This window comes from Tachyglossus aculeatus, chromosome X1, assembly GCF_015852505.1.
Source record: "Tachyglossus aculeatus isolate mTacAcu1 chromosome X1, mTacAcu1.pri, whole genome shotgun sequence".
Taxonomy (NCBI): Eukaryota; Metazoa; Chordata; class Mammalia; order Monotremata; family Tachyglossidae; genus Tachyglossus; species Tachyglossus aculeatus.
Window position 1 is genome coordinate 14400138 of NC_052101.1, and position 12351 is coordinate 14412488.

The following is a 12351-nucleotide window of genomic DNA, read 5'->3' on the forward strand; positions in this document are numbered from 1 at the left end:
AGAAGTTAAGTCACTTGCCTATGGGCACACAGCAGACGAGTGACAGCGCTGTAATCATAACTCAGGTATCCTGACTCCCAATCCTGTGTACTTTCCATTATGCCCCACTGCTGTATTTTTGTAATCTGAGAATGTAACTCTTGTTACTGTTGAGTCCAGTTCAAGAATGCATTAGAGGACTTTTCCAGTCCATGAACGTATTTGAAAAACTCTGCAAAAACAAACCGATCTAAAAAAAAAAAAAATCACACCACATTTGCGTGTGATTCTCTTAATGATCATAAAGTCTTACCTTCAGCAGCTCACTGGAAAATACCAGCAAGCTTCTTAGCTGTGGGCAGATTATGAGTATTGTCCAGAAGTGTCAAAAAAAATCTCACCTGATTGGTTGAACTAATACTGAGGTAATTGTCGCCCTCTAATCGTGACTTTCATCATCTAATCTATAAAGCCAATTAGTACATTTTTTTTTTATTCAAAGGGAAACAAGCACCTATTTGCTAAACTGTGAAGCCAGGGGAAAAGTCTGAGGATACCTCAAATTAAATTTCACATGATGTATACGGTCACCCATTTGAGATATGTCCAAGTCATATTGATGGATATGAGGAGTATCTGAAAGAAGTTGATAATATTCACAACCAAAAAGGAATGAAGGGCTTGGAGAGGTTATAGCTGACCAAGAGAGGTGCTAGCCATTCATCTAAGATCACTGACAGGGTTATCACATGCAATTTCAGTTCCATGTCAAGGTTTATAGTCACATCCCAGGAGATCAAAGGTGTTGGAACCAAATGACACTTGGCTTGTCTATCACCCTCTCAGTTATATTCCCCAGGAAAAGGAAAAGGAGAGAACTGCACAAAGTAAGCGCTCAATAAATGCGATTGAATGAATGAGAAAAGTCTTGGTGATTATGGAGCTGTTCAGGGGTGTGTCAGAGTAGACTTGCAGAGTAAGAGGATCTTGCTTCTTTGAAAGGAGTCAAAGTGTCTCTGACAATTTTATTAACCAGGAATGCTCAGATACAATTGATGAATTTGTCTATGTGAACTTGGGCAAGTCACTTTACTTCTCTGTGGCTCAGGCAACTCATCTGTAAAATGGGGATTAAGATTGCGAGCCCCATGTAGAACATGCACTGTGTCCAACCTGACTAGCTTGTATCTAAACCAGCGCTTAGTACAGTGACTGAAACAGAGTAAGTGCTTAACAAGATACCATAAAAAAATTCTGCAGCATGCCTCTCTTAAGAAGATGTCATTAGAACATCTACATAGAAAAACACATTGTTTTAAAGACAGCGTGAAACAAAGTTTTAAATAATGTGGTAGAATCATGGGAGAGACAGCGACAGAAGGCAGATTATTATCATTATTATTATTGTATTTAAGTGCTTACTATGTGCCAAGCACTATTCTAAGCACTGGGGTAGATACAAGGTAATTAGGTTGTCCCAAGTGGGGCTTACACTCTTAATCCCCATTTTACAGATGAGGTAATTGAGGCACAGAGAAGTTAACTGGCTTGCCCAAGGTCACACAGTAGACATGTTGTGGAGCCGGAATTAGAAACCACGTCCTCAGACTCCCAAACCTGTGCTGTCACCATTCCACCGCTACAATCTTTGGCAACTTCCCAACAAAAAGACTGCTATATATTCAATCCAGCAATCGTATTTATTGAGTATTTACTGTGTAAAGAAAATTGTACTTGGGAGAGTAGTGTACATTACAAAGTTGGTAGACATTCCCTGCCCACAACAAGCTTACAATCTGGAGTCTCGCTTCAGTGAGATCATGACAATAAGAAAGCTGCTGAGAATCAGTACAGCTTAGTTGAAAGAGTACAGGCCTGGGAGCCTGAGGACCTGGGTTCTAATACCAAGTCTGCCACTTGTCTGCTGTATAACCTCAGGAAAGTCACTTCACTTTTCTGTAACTCAGTTTCCTCATCTGTAAAATGGGGATTAAATACCTGTTTTCCCTCTCACTTACATAGTGAGCCCCATATGCAACAGGGACTGTGTCCGATTGATTATCTTGCATCTACCCCTAGAGCTTAGTACGGTTCTTGGTGAATAGTGAGTGCTTAACAAATACCACAAGTATCATTATTAGAAAAAGAGAGCATGTTTTGCCTCTTGAACTGAACAAAATTGTGTATCCAGAGTGAAGGCCATCAATTAATATTATTTTCTCGAGGGCACTTCAATATGATGCAAAATAAAGAAAATCGAAAGCAGAAACAAAAATATCTACAAATCATTTAGGGCCTGGAACAGACACACCAAGAATGTACATTTCTCAATATCTGCATAAAATGAGAATTTACAGTCATGTTTCCTGTATTTTTAATATTATTCAGTCACTCGATCAATCAATCAATAGTACAGTCATACCCCTAAGGACACGATCCGTTAACTCACTTAAAAATGCGGTTGTATCATTATATGTTATGAATTACAATCCATCTGTAAAATGCCAGAGAAGTAATACAAAATTCCTTTACAATGCCAAATACTGTAAAGATAAACAACCCTAAACTATTGCTTGATCTTTATTAAAGTAATTCAAGGCACAACATCACAATTTAAAATAAATGAAGCATTATATTATGATTAGGTGTTGTCACAGAAGTAGAAGCTTGTTCCACTGACTGTTGATGTGTTTTTCTACCATACTAGAGAATTTGTTCATCTTGGCTTCAACAATAGTCTTCTTTTCTTTCTTAAAGCACTTTAACTCCCCTCCCCACTACTATTCTTCAAATGCATTTATATGTACCCACTTTCTTGAAAGTTGATGCAAGTATTTTTAAACACAAGATTTTAGGGCAGGATGGGGGACTTTATCCATTTTGACGTCTTACGATGATGTACTCGATTGTCAAAGTTGGATGAGTTCCTCATAGGATGGACAGTGGGGTCAAAGATGCTAATAATGGAAATACTTACATATGGACTGGAAAGACCAAAGCAGGACCCATGATCCCCACTACAATCTCCACCTTAATAATAATTGTGGTATTTGTTAAGCACTTACTATGTGTCAAGCACTGTACAAAGTGCTGCGGTAGATACAGGCTAATCAGGTTGGACACAGTCCATGGCCCACATGCAGCTCATGGTTTTAATCCCCATTTTACAGATCAGGTAACTAAGATCCAGGGAAGTGAAGTGACTTGCCCACAGTCACACAGCAGACAAGCAGCAGAGCTGGCATTAGAACCAAGGTCTTTCCGACTCCCAGGTCTGTCGGTGCTCTATCCTCTAGATCACACTGCTTCTCTGATGAATGAAGACTGTCCCTTATATGCAGTTTCTTTACCTAAATGAAATTTTGAAAAAAAATTTACTCCTTTTCAATTGCAGTATGCTTTGCCTGCCTATCTGTGGCAATTGACTCCCCTTTTCAAATGGGATGCAACATTGTCAGAAGCTTTATCTTTCTCTGCCCTGAAAAGAGAATCAGGCCTGATAATCAGAGGACCTGGATTTTATTCCAGCTTCCCCATTTGCCTGCTGTGTGCCCTTAGGCAAGTCACTTAATAATAATAATAATAATAATGATGGCATTTGTTAAGCGCTTACTATGTGTGAAGCACTTTTCTAAGTGCTGGGGAGGATATAAGGTGATCAGGTTGTCCCACGTGGGGCTCACAGTCTTCATCCCCATTTTACAGAAGAGAGAACTGAGGCCGAGAAGTTAAGTGACTTTTCCAAAGTCACACAGCTGACAAGTGGCAGAGCTGTGATTAGAACCCATGACCTCTGGCTCCCAAGCCCGTGCTCTTTCCACTGAGTCACGCTGCTCCTCTTAATTTCTCTGTTCTTCAGTTCCCTCATCTGCAAAATGGGGATTCAATACCTGATCTCCCTCCTACATAGACTGTGAGCCCCATGTGGGACCAATCAATCAATCAATCATATTTAATGAGCACATACTGTGTACAGAGCACAGTACTAAGTGCATGTGAAAGTACAATATAACAGTTGATAGACATGTTCCCTGCCCAAAGTGAGCATTACATCTAGAGGGGAAGACAGACATAAATATAAATAAATTACTGATATGTACCTAACATATGCGAGGCAGAACGGTGCAAATCCAAGTGCAAGGGCAACACAGGAGGGAGTGGGAGAAGTGGAAATGAGGGCTTAGTCGGGGAAACCACCTCTCGGAGGAGATGTGCTTTCAATAAGGTTTTGAAAGTGGAGAGAGTGACCATGTGTCAGATATGAAGAGGTAGGGTATTCCAGAATAGAGGCAAGATATGGCTGAGTAATAATAACTAAAAACAATGGCATTTATTAAGCGCTTATGATGTTCAAAGCACTGTTCTAAACTCTGAAGAGGTTACAAGGTGATAAGGGTGTCCCACGGGGGCTCGCAGTCTTCATCCCCATTTTACGGATGAGGTAACTGAGGCCCAGAGAAGTTAAGTGACTTGCCCAAAGTCACAGAGCTGACAAGCGGCGGAGGTGGGATTTGAACTCATGACCTCTGACTCCAAAGCCTGTGCTCTTTCCACTGAGCCACACTGCTTCTCTATAATCAGTAGTGAGATTGAGGTAGAGTAGGTTGACATTAGAGGAATGAAGTGTGTGGGCTGGGTTGTAGTAATGAGGTGAGGTAGGAGAGGATAAGGTGATTGAGTGCTTTGAATCTGATTATCTTGTGCCTATCCCAGCACTTAGTTCAGTGCTTGGCACATACTATTAACAAATACTCAACAAATACTATTATAACAATAATAATATATAGTGTGGCTTATCGGGAAGAGCATGGGCTTAGGAGCCAGAGATCATGGGTTCTTATCCCAGCTCCGCCACTTGTCAGCTGTGTGATTTTGGGCAATCAATCAATCAATCAATCGAATTTACTGAGCGCTTACTGTGTGCAGAGCACTATACTAAGCGCTTGGGAAGTACAAGTTGGCAACATATAGAGACAGTCCCTACCCAACAGTGGGCTCACAGTCTAAAAGGGGGAGATGGAGAACAAAACCAAACATACTAACAAAATAAAATAAATAGAATAGATATGTATAAGTAAAATAAATAAATAAATAAATAAATAAATAGAGTAATAAATATGTACAAACATATATACATATATACAGGTGCTGTGGGGAAGGGAAGGAGGTAAATGGGAGTGATGGAGAGCGGGATGAGGGGGAGAGGAAGGAAGGGGCTCAGTCTGGGAAGGCCTCCTGGAGGAGGTGAGCTCTCAGTAGGGGGCTGAGGGCAACGGAGGCCATCGCCCGTCCCTTCGGAACGGCACTCGCCACTTAACTTCTCTGGGCCTCGGTTACCTCATCTGTAAAATGGGGTTTAAGACTGTGAGCCGCACCTGGGACAACCTGATAACCTTGTATCCCCTCCAGTGCTTAGATCAGTGCTTGGCACATAGTAAGCGCTTAACAAATACCATTATTATCATTATTGTTATTAATGGTACATCACAATGTATAATAGTATAATGATAATAATAAAATATTCCTTTTTGTTTTTTATTTCCCATGATCAGCACACCATACTGAGATTCTCTTCACATGTCCCATTTGGCATCGTATATTGAGATGAGTGTAGATTCAATGGTAGGAGACTGACAGCATTGTTTGTGAGCCCTCCTGTAGACTCTAAGATTGTGGTCAGAGGTGTATCTACCAAGTCGAGTGTATTGTACTTTTCCAAGCACTTAGTACAGTGCTCTGCACATTCAGCACTCAATAGATACCACTGATTGATCAATCAATCAATCGTATTTATTGAGCGCTTACTGTGTGCAGAGCACTGTACTAAGCTCTTGGGAAGTACAAGTTGGCAACATATAGAGACAGTACCTACCCAACAGTGGGCTCACTGTCTAAAAGAGCCCTATCAATCCTGCCATTTGATGTTGAGTATGGCCCATAAACACTTCACGCTGCTGCCCAGATCATCTTTGTGCAGAAACGCTCTGGGCATGTTACTCCCCTCCTCAAAAATCTCCAATCAATCAATCAATCAATCAATCAATCGTATTTACTGAGCGCTTACTATGTGCAGAGCACTGTACTAAGCGCTTGGGAAGTACAAATTGGCATCACATAGAGACAGTCCCTACCCTACAGTGGGCTCACAGTCTAAAAGGGGGAGACAGAGAACAGAACCAAACATACCAACAAAATACAATAAGTAGGATAGAAATGTACAAGTAAAATAAATAAATAAATAAATAAATAGAGTAATAAATATGTACAACCATATATCCATATATACAGGTGCTGTGGGGAAGGGAAGGAGGTAAGACGGGGGGATGGAGAGGGGGACGAGGGGGAGAGAAAAGAAGGGGCTCAGTCTGGGAAGGCCTCCTGGAGGAGGTGAGCTCTCAGTAGGGCCTTGAAGGGAGGAAGAGAGCTAGCTTGGCGGATGGGCAGAGGGAGGGCATTCCAGGCCCGGGGGATGACATGGGCCGGGGGTCGATGGCGGGACAGGCGAGAGCGAGGTACAGTGAGGAGATTAGCAGTGGAGGAGCGGAGGGTGCGGGCTGGGCAGTAGAAGGAGAGAAGGGAGGTGAGGTAGGAGGGGGCGAGGTGATGGACAGCCTTGAAGCCCAGGGTGAGGAGTTTCTGCCTGATGCGCAGATTGATCGGTAGCCATTGGAGGTTTTTGAGGAGGGGAGTAATATGTCCAGAGCGTTTCTGGACAAAGATAATCCGGGCAGCAGCATGAAGTATGGATTGAAGTGGAGAGAGACACGAGGATGGGAGATCAGAGAGAAGGCTAGTGCAGTAGTCCAGACGGGATAGGATGAGAGCTTGAATTAGCAGGGTAGCAGTTTGGATGGAGAGGAAAGGGCGGATCTTGGCAATGTTGCGGAGCTGAGACCGGCAGGTTTTGGTGACGGCTTGGATGTGAGGGGTGAATGAGAGAGCAGAGTCGAGGATGACACCAAGGTTGCGGGCTTGTGAGACGGGAAGGATGGTAGTGCCGTCAACAGAGATGGGAAAGTCAGGGAGAGGACAAGGTTTGGGAGGGAAGACAAGGAGCTCAGTCTTCGACATGTTGAGCTTTAGGTGGCGGGCGGACATCCAGATGGAGATGTCCTGAAGGCAGGAGGAGATGCGAGCCTGGAGGGAGGGGGAGAGAGCAGGGGCAGAGATGGAGATCTGGGTGTCATCAGCATAGAGATGATAGTTGAAGCCGTGGGAGCGAATGAGGTCACCAAGGGAGTGAGTGTATATTGAGAACAGAAGGGGACCAAGCACTGAACCTTGGGGAACCCCCACAGTAAGAGGATGGGAGGGGGAGGAAGAGCCTGCAAAAGAGACTGAGAAAGAACGACCGGAGAGATAAGAGGAGAACCAGGAGAGGACGGAGTCTGTGAAGCCAAGGTCAGATAACGTGTTGAGGAGAAGGGGGTGGTCCACAGTGTCAAAGGCAGCTGAGAGGTCGAGGAGGATTAGGACCGAGTATGAGCCGTTGGATTTGGCAAGCAGGAGGTCATTGGTGACCTTTGAGAGGGCAGTTTCCGTGGAATGAAGGGGACGGAAGCCAGACTGGAGGGGGTCGAGGAGAGAGTTGTTGTTGAGGAATTCTAGTGGCTGACTGTCAACCTACGCATCAAGCAAAAACTCTTCACTTTCGGCTTCAAGGCTGGCCATCACCTCACCCCCTCCTACGTCACCTCCCTTCTCTCCTTCTACCACCCAGCCCACACCCTCCGCTCCTCTGCCACCACTAACCACCTCACTGTACCTCGTTCTTGCCTGTCCCACTGTCGACCCCCGGCCCACGTCCTCCCCCTGTCCTGTAATGCCCTCCCTCCACACATCCGCCAAGCTAGCTCTCTTCCTCCCTTCAAAGCCCTACTGAGAGCTCACCTCCTCCAGGAGGCCTTCCCACACTGAGCCCCCTTTTTGCTCTCCTCCTCCCCATCCCCCCTACCCTACCTCCTTCCCCTCCCCACAGCACCTGTATATATGTTTGTACAGATTCATTACTCTATTTATTTTACTTGTACATATTTACTATTCTATTCATTTTGTTAATGATGTGCATCTAGCTTTCTTTCAATTTATTCTGATGACTTGACACCTGTCCACATGTTTTGTTTTGCTGTCTGTCTCCCCCTTCTAGACTGTAAGCCCATTGTTGGGTAGGGACCATCTCTTTATGCTGCCAACTTGTACTTCCCAAGTGCTTAGTACAGTGCTCTGCACACAGTAAGTGTTCAATAAATACGACTGAATGAATGAATGAATAAATCTTACTAAAGGATGCTGAAACCTAGCCATCTCTGAGTTTAAATCATGTATATTGAAGATCTCTTCACTTACAGGGAGAATCAAATGGATATTTTGACTAATTACAACCACATTTCTTAAGGTTGTCTCTTGTATCTTCCAAAGAGAATCAGATGGATATTTTGGCTAATGACAACCACATTTCTTAAGGTTGTCTCTTGTATCTTCCAATCAATCAAAGGTATTTAAGTGCTAAGTGTTTGAGCAGTACAATACAGTAGAATTGCTACACACATTCCCTGCCCAAAGAGACCTCATTTCAATGCCATATGCCAGTTCTGTTAGCCTGAGATAATTCTGCATTTTCTCTCTTTTTTCTAATGAGGTCAGGGCAGCCTGAACACTCAAATTTAGCATGACTCTGAGGTAACGTGGCTTAGTGGAAAGAGCCCAGGCTTGGGAGTCAGAGGTCATGGGTTCTAATCCCAGTTCCACCACTTGTCAGCTGTGTGACCTTGGGCAAGTCATTTCACTTTTCTGTGCCTCAGTTACCTCATCTGCAAAATGGGATGAAGACTGTGAGCCCCACATGGAACACCCTGATTACCTCGTATCTACCCCAGTGCTTAGAACAATGTTTGGTGCATAGTAAGCGCTTAACAAATACCAACATTATTGTTATTATTTCAGCTTTTGTTTTTGTGTTGTGGAAGCTACAGTATCAGAATTTCTTATGTTTCAGATAAGAAAGGCCCTTGAGTGGAATTTTGAAGGAAAAATAATAGGAATGAAAAAAATCACAACCAGTTAGCCCCCTAAGCACTTTAAAGAATGTACACTCAGAGTAATGAGGATTTAAACGATTGAGTCTGGGGCTCTAGCTGGTCGGGGCTTTGGCAAATATGTCATGGGACTAGAGTTTGTACTCTAAGATGCTTTTCTTTGCATATTTTGTTATTTTTCTTTTGTTTACACATCTTCCTATTTCCCCCAGTGTATCTGAGAATCAAAGCTTGGAAAGCATTATTGGCCCCTTCTCATTTAATGATATCCGAAACTATCTTTAAAGCCTTTATATTCTGCCTGAGTTTCGGCTTTCAAAGTGTTTGTCTGGTGTTCAGGACCCAGGAACAATGAAATTAGTAGAGTGCTTTGGTGTCACAGTAATTCACTGTTTCAGGATCTAAACATATTCATGCAGTTCACAACAAATGCATTGTCTAGAGGTAGTGAAGCCTAATTTGCAGAGTTCAATAGACTTGATCAACAATTATTTGGCATGACCTTTTTAAAAATAGAATACTGAAATAAACACTGATGGAAAATAAATAATGAACTAATCTAGTCTAAAACGCTCAATAAAATTTACATTTTCTTCAAAGGGCGTTTGGCTGAAAAACAGCTTCCAAGTACATTATGATCTCATTAATTTAAATTCAGCTACTCTGTAATTCAAGATTTTTACCAGAGGGATTATCACCTGCTATGACCTGTTATCCTCTCTCTAATGCTGCCAAAGGCAGGTTTTGTGCTCCCTTCTGTTTAGCGGAGTTTAAATTAATCTACAAGTTATCTGAGCTTCTTGAGAATAAGAGGCAACAGGAACATAAAAGAAGTGAGACAAAAAGCAAACTCTATAAATGGCTTTATAGAACAGTCAGAGAAAGTCAATAGTCATGCATATTTCTCTTTCTATCTCTCATGCACAAGCCAAAAAAGTTGGGGGGTGGGGGGGTTGCTATTTTTTTAATTTTTTACACAAATTATTTCCTTAGTTCACTTAGATTAGGAATATAAACCAGTATACACTAGTATAATGTAGCCATACATTAGTCTCAAGTTTCAAGTAAAGCATATACAGTGGAGTGGTAAGGGTCTTTAGACTAATGATAATAGTAGTAATAATGATAATAACAATGGCAATAATACTTGTTAAATGCTTGGTGTCTGCCAAGTACTGAGGGTAGACACAAAATGATTAGGTCAAATAGAATCCCAGTCCTTCATCAGGCTCACAGCCTAAGTGGGGGGAGTAGGAATTAATCCCCATTTTTCAGATGAAGAAATGAGACACAGAGAAGTTAAGTGACTTGCCTGAGTTCACACAACAGGCAATTAATGTAGCTGGAATTTGAACCCAGGTCCTTTGACTCTCAGACTCATGCTCTTCCCACTTGGCCACCCAGCTTCCTAATATGCATTTTAAATAACTGTCAGGTTTGAATGTTCAGACTTGGGTGCAGAAAGCTACATGAGGATATAAATACATTAAATATGTCATCCTGGTTTTAAGCAATGATCTATGCAGTCCAGTATTCTAGGTACAGCGATGGAGACAAAGGAATATTGGAGGAAAATAGTTGGACTTTTCAACCTCCAGTTTCATGTCTAAGAGTTTACCTTCTCCATCACCAAACTTTCCTCTAGTAAATGCTCAATAAATATTATTACTGTTATTATTAATACTAACAATAATAGTAATCATCATCATTCAGGTGCTATGCTTAAAACTGGCTGAAAAAAACCCCAGCTTTTTGGCAAAAGGAATGATTTAAATTTAAGGGAATTTCTTATTTTATATTCAAAATTTCTCAGGGAAAGAAAATTAACTAGGATGAAGCATTCTTCATTATACAGACTGCTAGAAAACAAAACGATCCCCTGTTGCTCCTTCCTTCTTCCGTTTCTCAAATATTTTTTCCCTCCCATGAAATGTACTGAAGATTATGGTTAATCTCTTTAAAACATACAATAGATTAAAAATTCTCATAAAACAAAGAAACTTTGGTTTTTCTTTTCTCTACCATTTGGAAGAACTGAGAAAATCAGAAATAAAATCAGATACAGACTCCATTCTTACACTCTGTGGCTTTTCTGATTTTTTCCTATCACAAAATGGAACAGGAGTCAGATGTATGGCTCCAATCATTTTACTTTGTTTCCTAATAAAATAATATACCCAAAAAGAATTGACCCACATATAATGTTCTCATCTTATCTTTGCTATGGTTATCCTTGATCAAATTATGTTTCTCAGAGCAGGTTTCACTGGGCATTAAAGCATCTGATTGACCAGAAAATCCTCGCACTACTTCATGATTCAAATGATTCACTTTCAGTTCAGAGTGGAAGTTTAGTAAGAAGTACAAGCAATGATGTGATTTAATCCCAAACTAGTTAGGTACTCAATCCAACATCACCTGCATCACATAGCCTTATATTTGGTTGTTTCTGCCCTTTCCTCTCCCTCCAAAATGCTACCATGTTCATCCAAATATTTATCCTACCCTGCCTTGATGACCTGTCTCTCCACACTCCAGTTCATACTTCACTCTGCGCCCAGATAATTTTTCTACAAAAACGTTCAGTCCATGTTTCCCCACTCATCAAGAATAATAATAACAATCATAATAATAATAATAATAATAATAATAATAGCATTTATTAAGCGTTTACTGTGTGCAAAGCACCATTCTAAGTGCTGGGGAGGTTATAAGGTGATGAGGTTGTCCCACGGGGGGCTCACAGTCTTCATCCCCATTTTACAGATGAGAACTGAGGCCCAGAGAAGTGAAGTGACTTGCCCAAAGTCACAAAGCTGGCAATTGGCAGAGCCGGGATTTGAACCCCTGACCTCGCACTCCAAAGCCCGGGTTCTTTCCACTGAGCCACACTGCTTCTCCAGAACCTCCAGTGGTTGCCAAACCACCTCCTCATCAAACAGAAACTCCTTACCATCAGCTTTAAAGCTCCTTCCTACCTTACCTCACTACTTTCCTATCTTCTCACTGTATCTCAATCTTGCCAATTCATTCAATCATATTTATTGAGCGCTTACTGTGTGCAGAGCACTGTACTAAGCCAATCTCACCAATGATCCCACATCCTGCCTCTGGCCTGGAACATCCTTCCTCTTCATATCTGACGAACAATTACACACCCCTCCTTCAAAGCCTTACTGAAGGCCCATCTCCTCCAAGAGGTCTTCCCTGACTAAGCCCTCCTTTTCCCTTCTCCCACTCCCTTCTGCATTGCCTTGACTTGCTCCCTTTATTCATCCCTCCTCCCACCCATATAGCACTTATGTTCATATCTGCGATTTTATTCATTTACATTAAT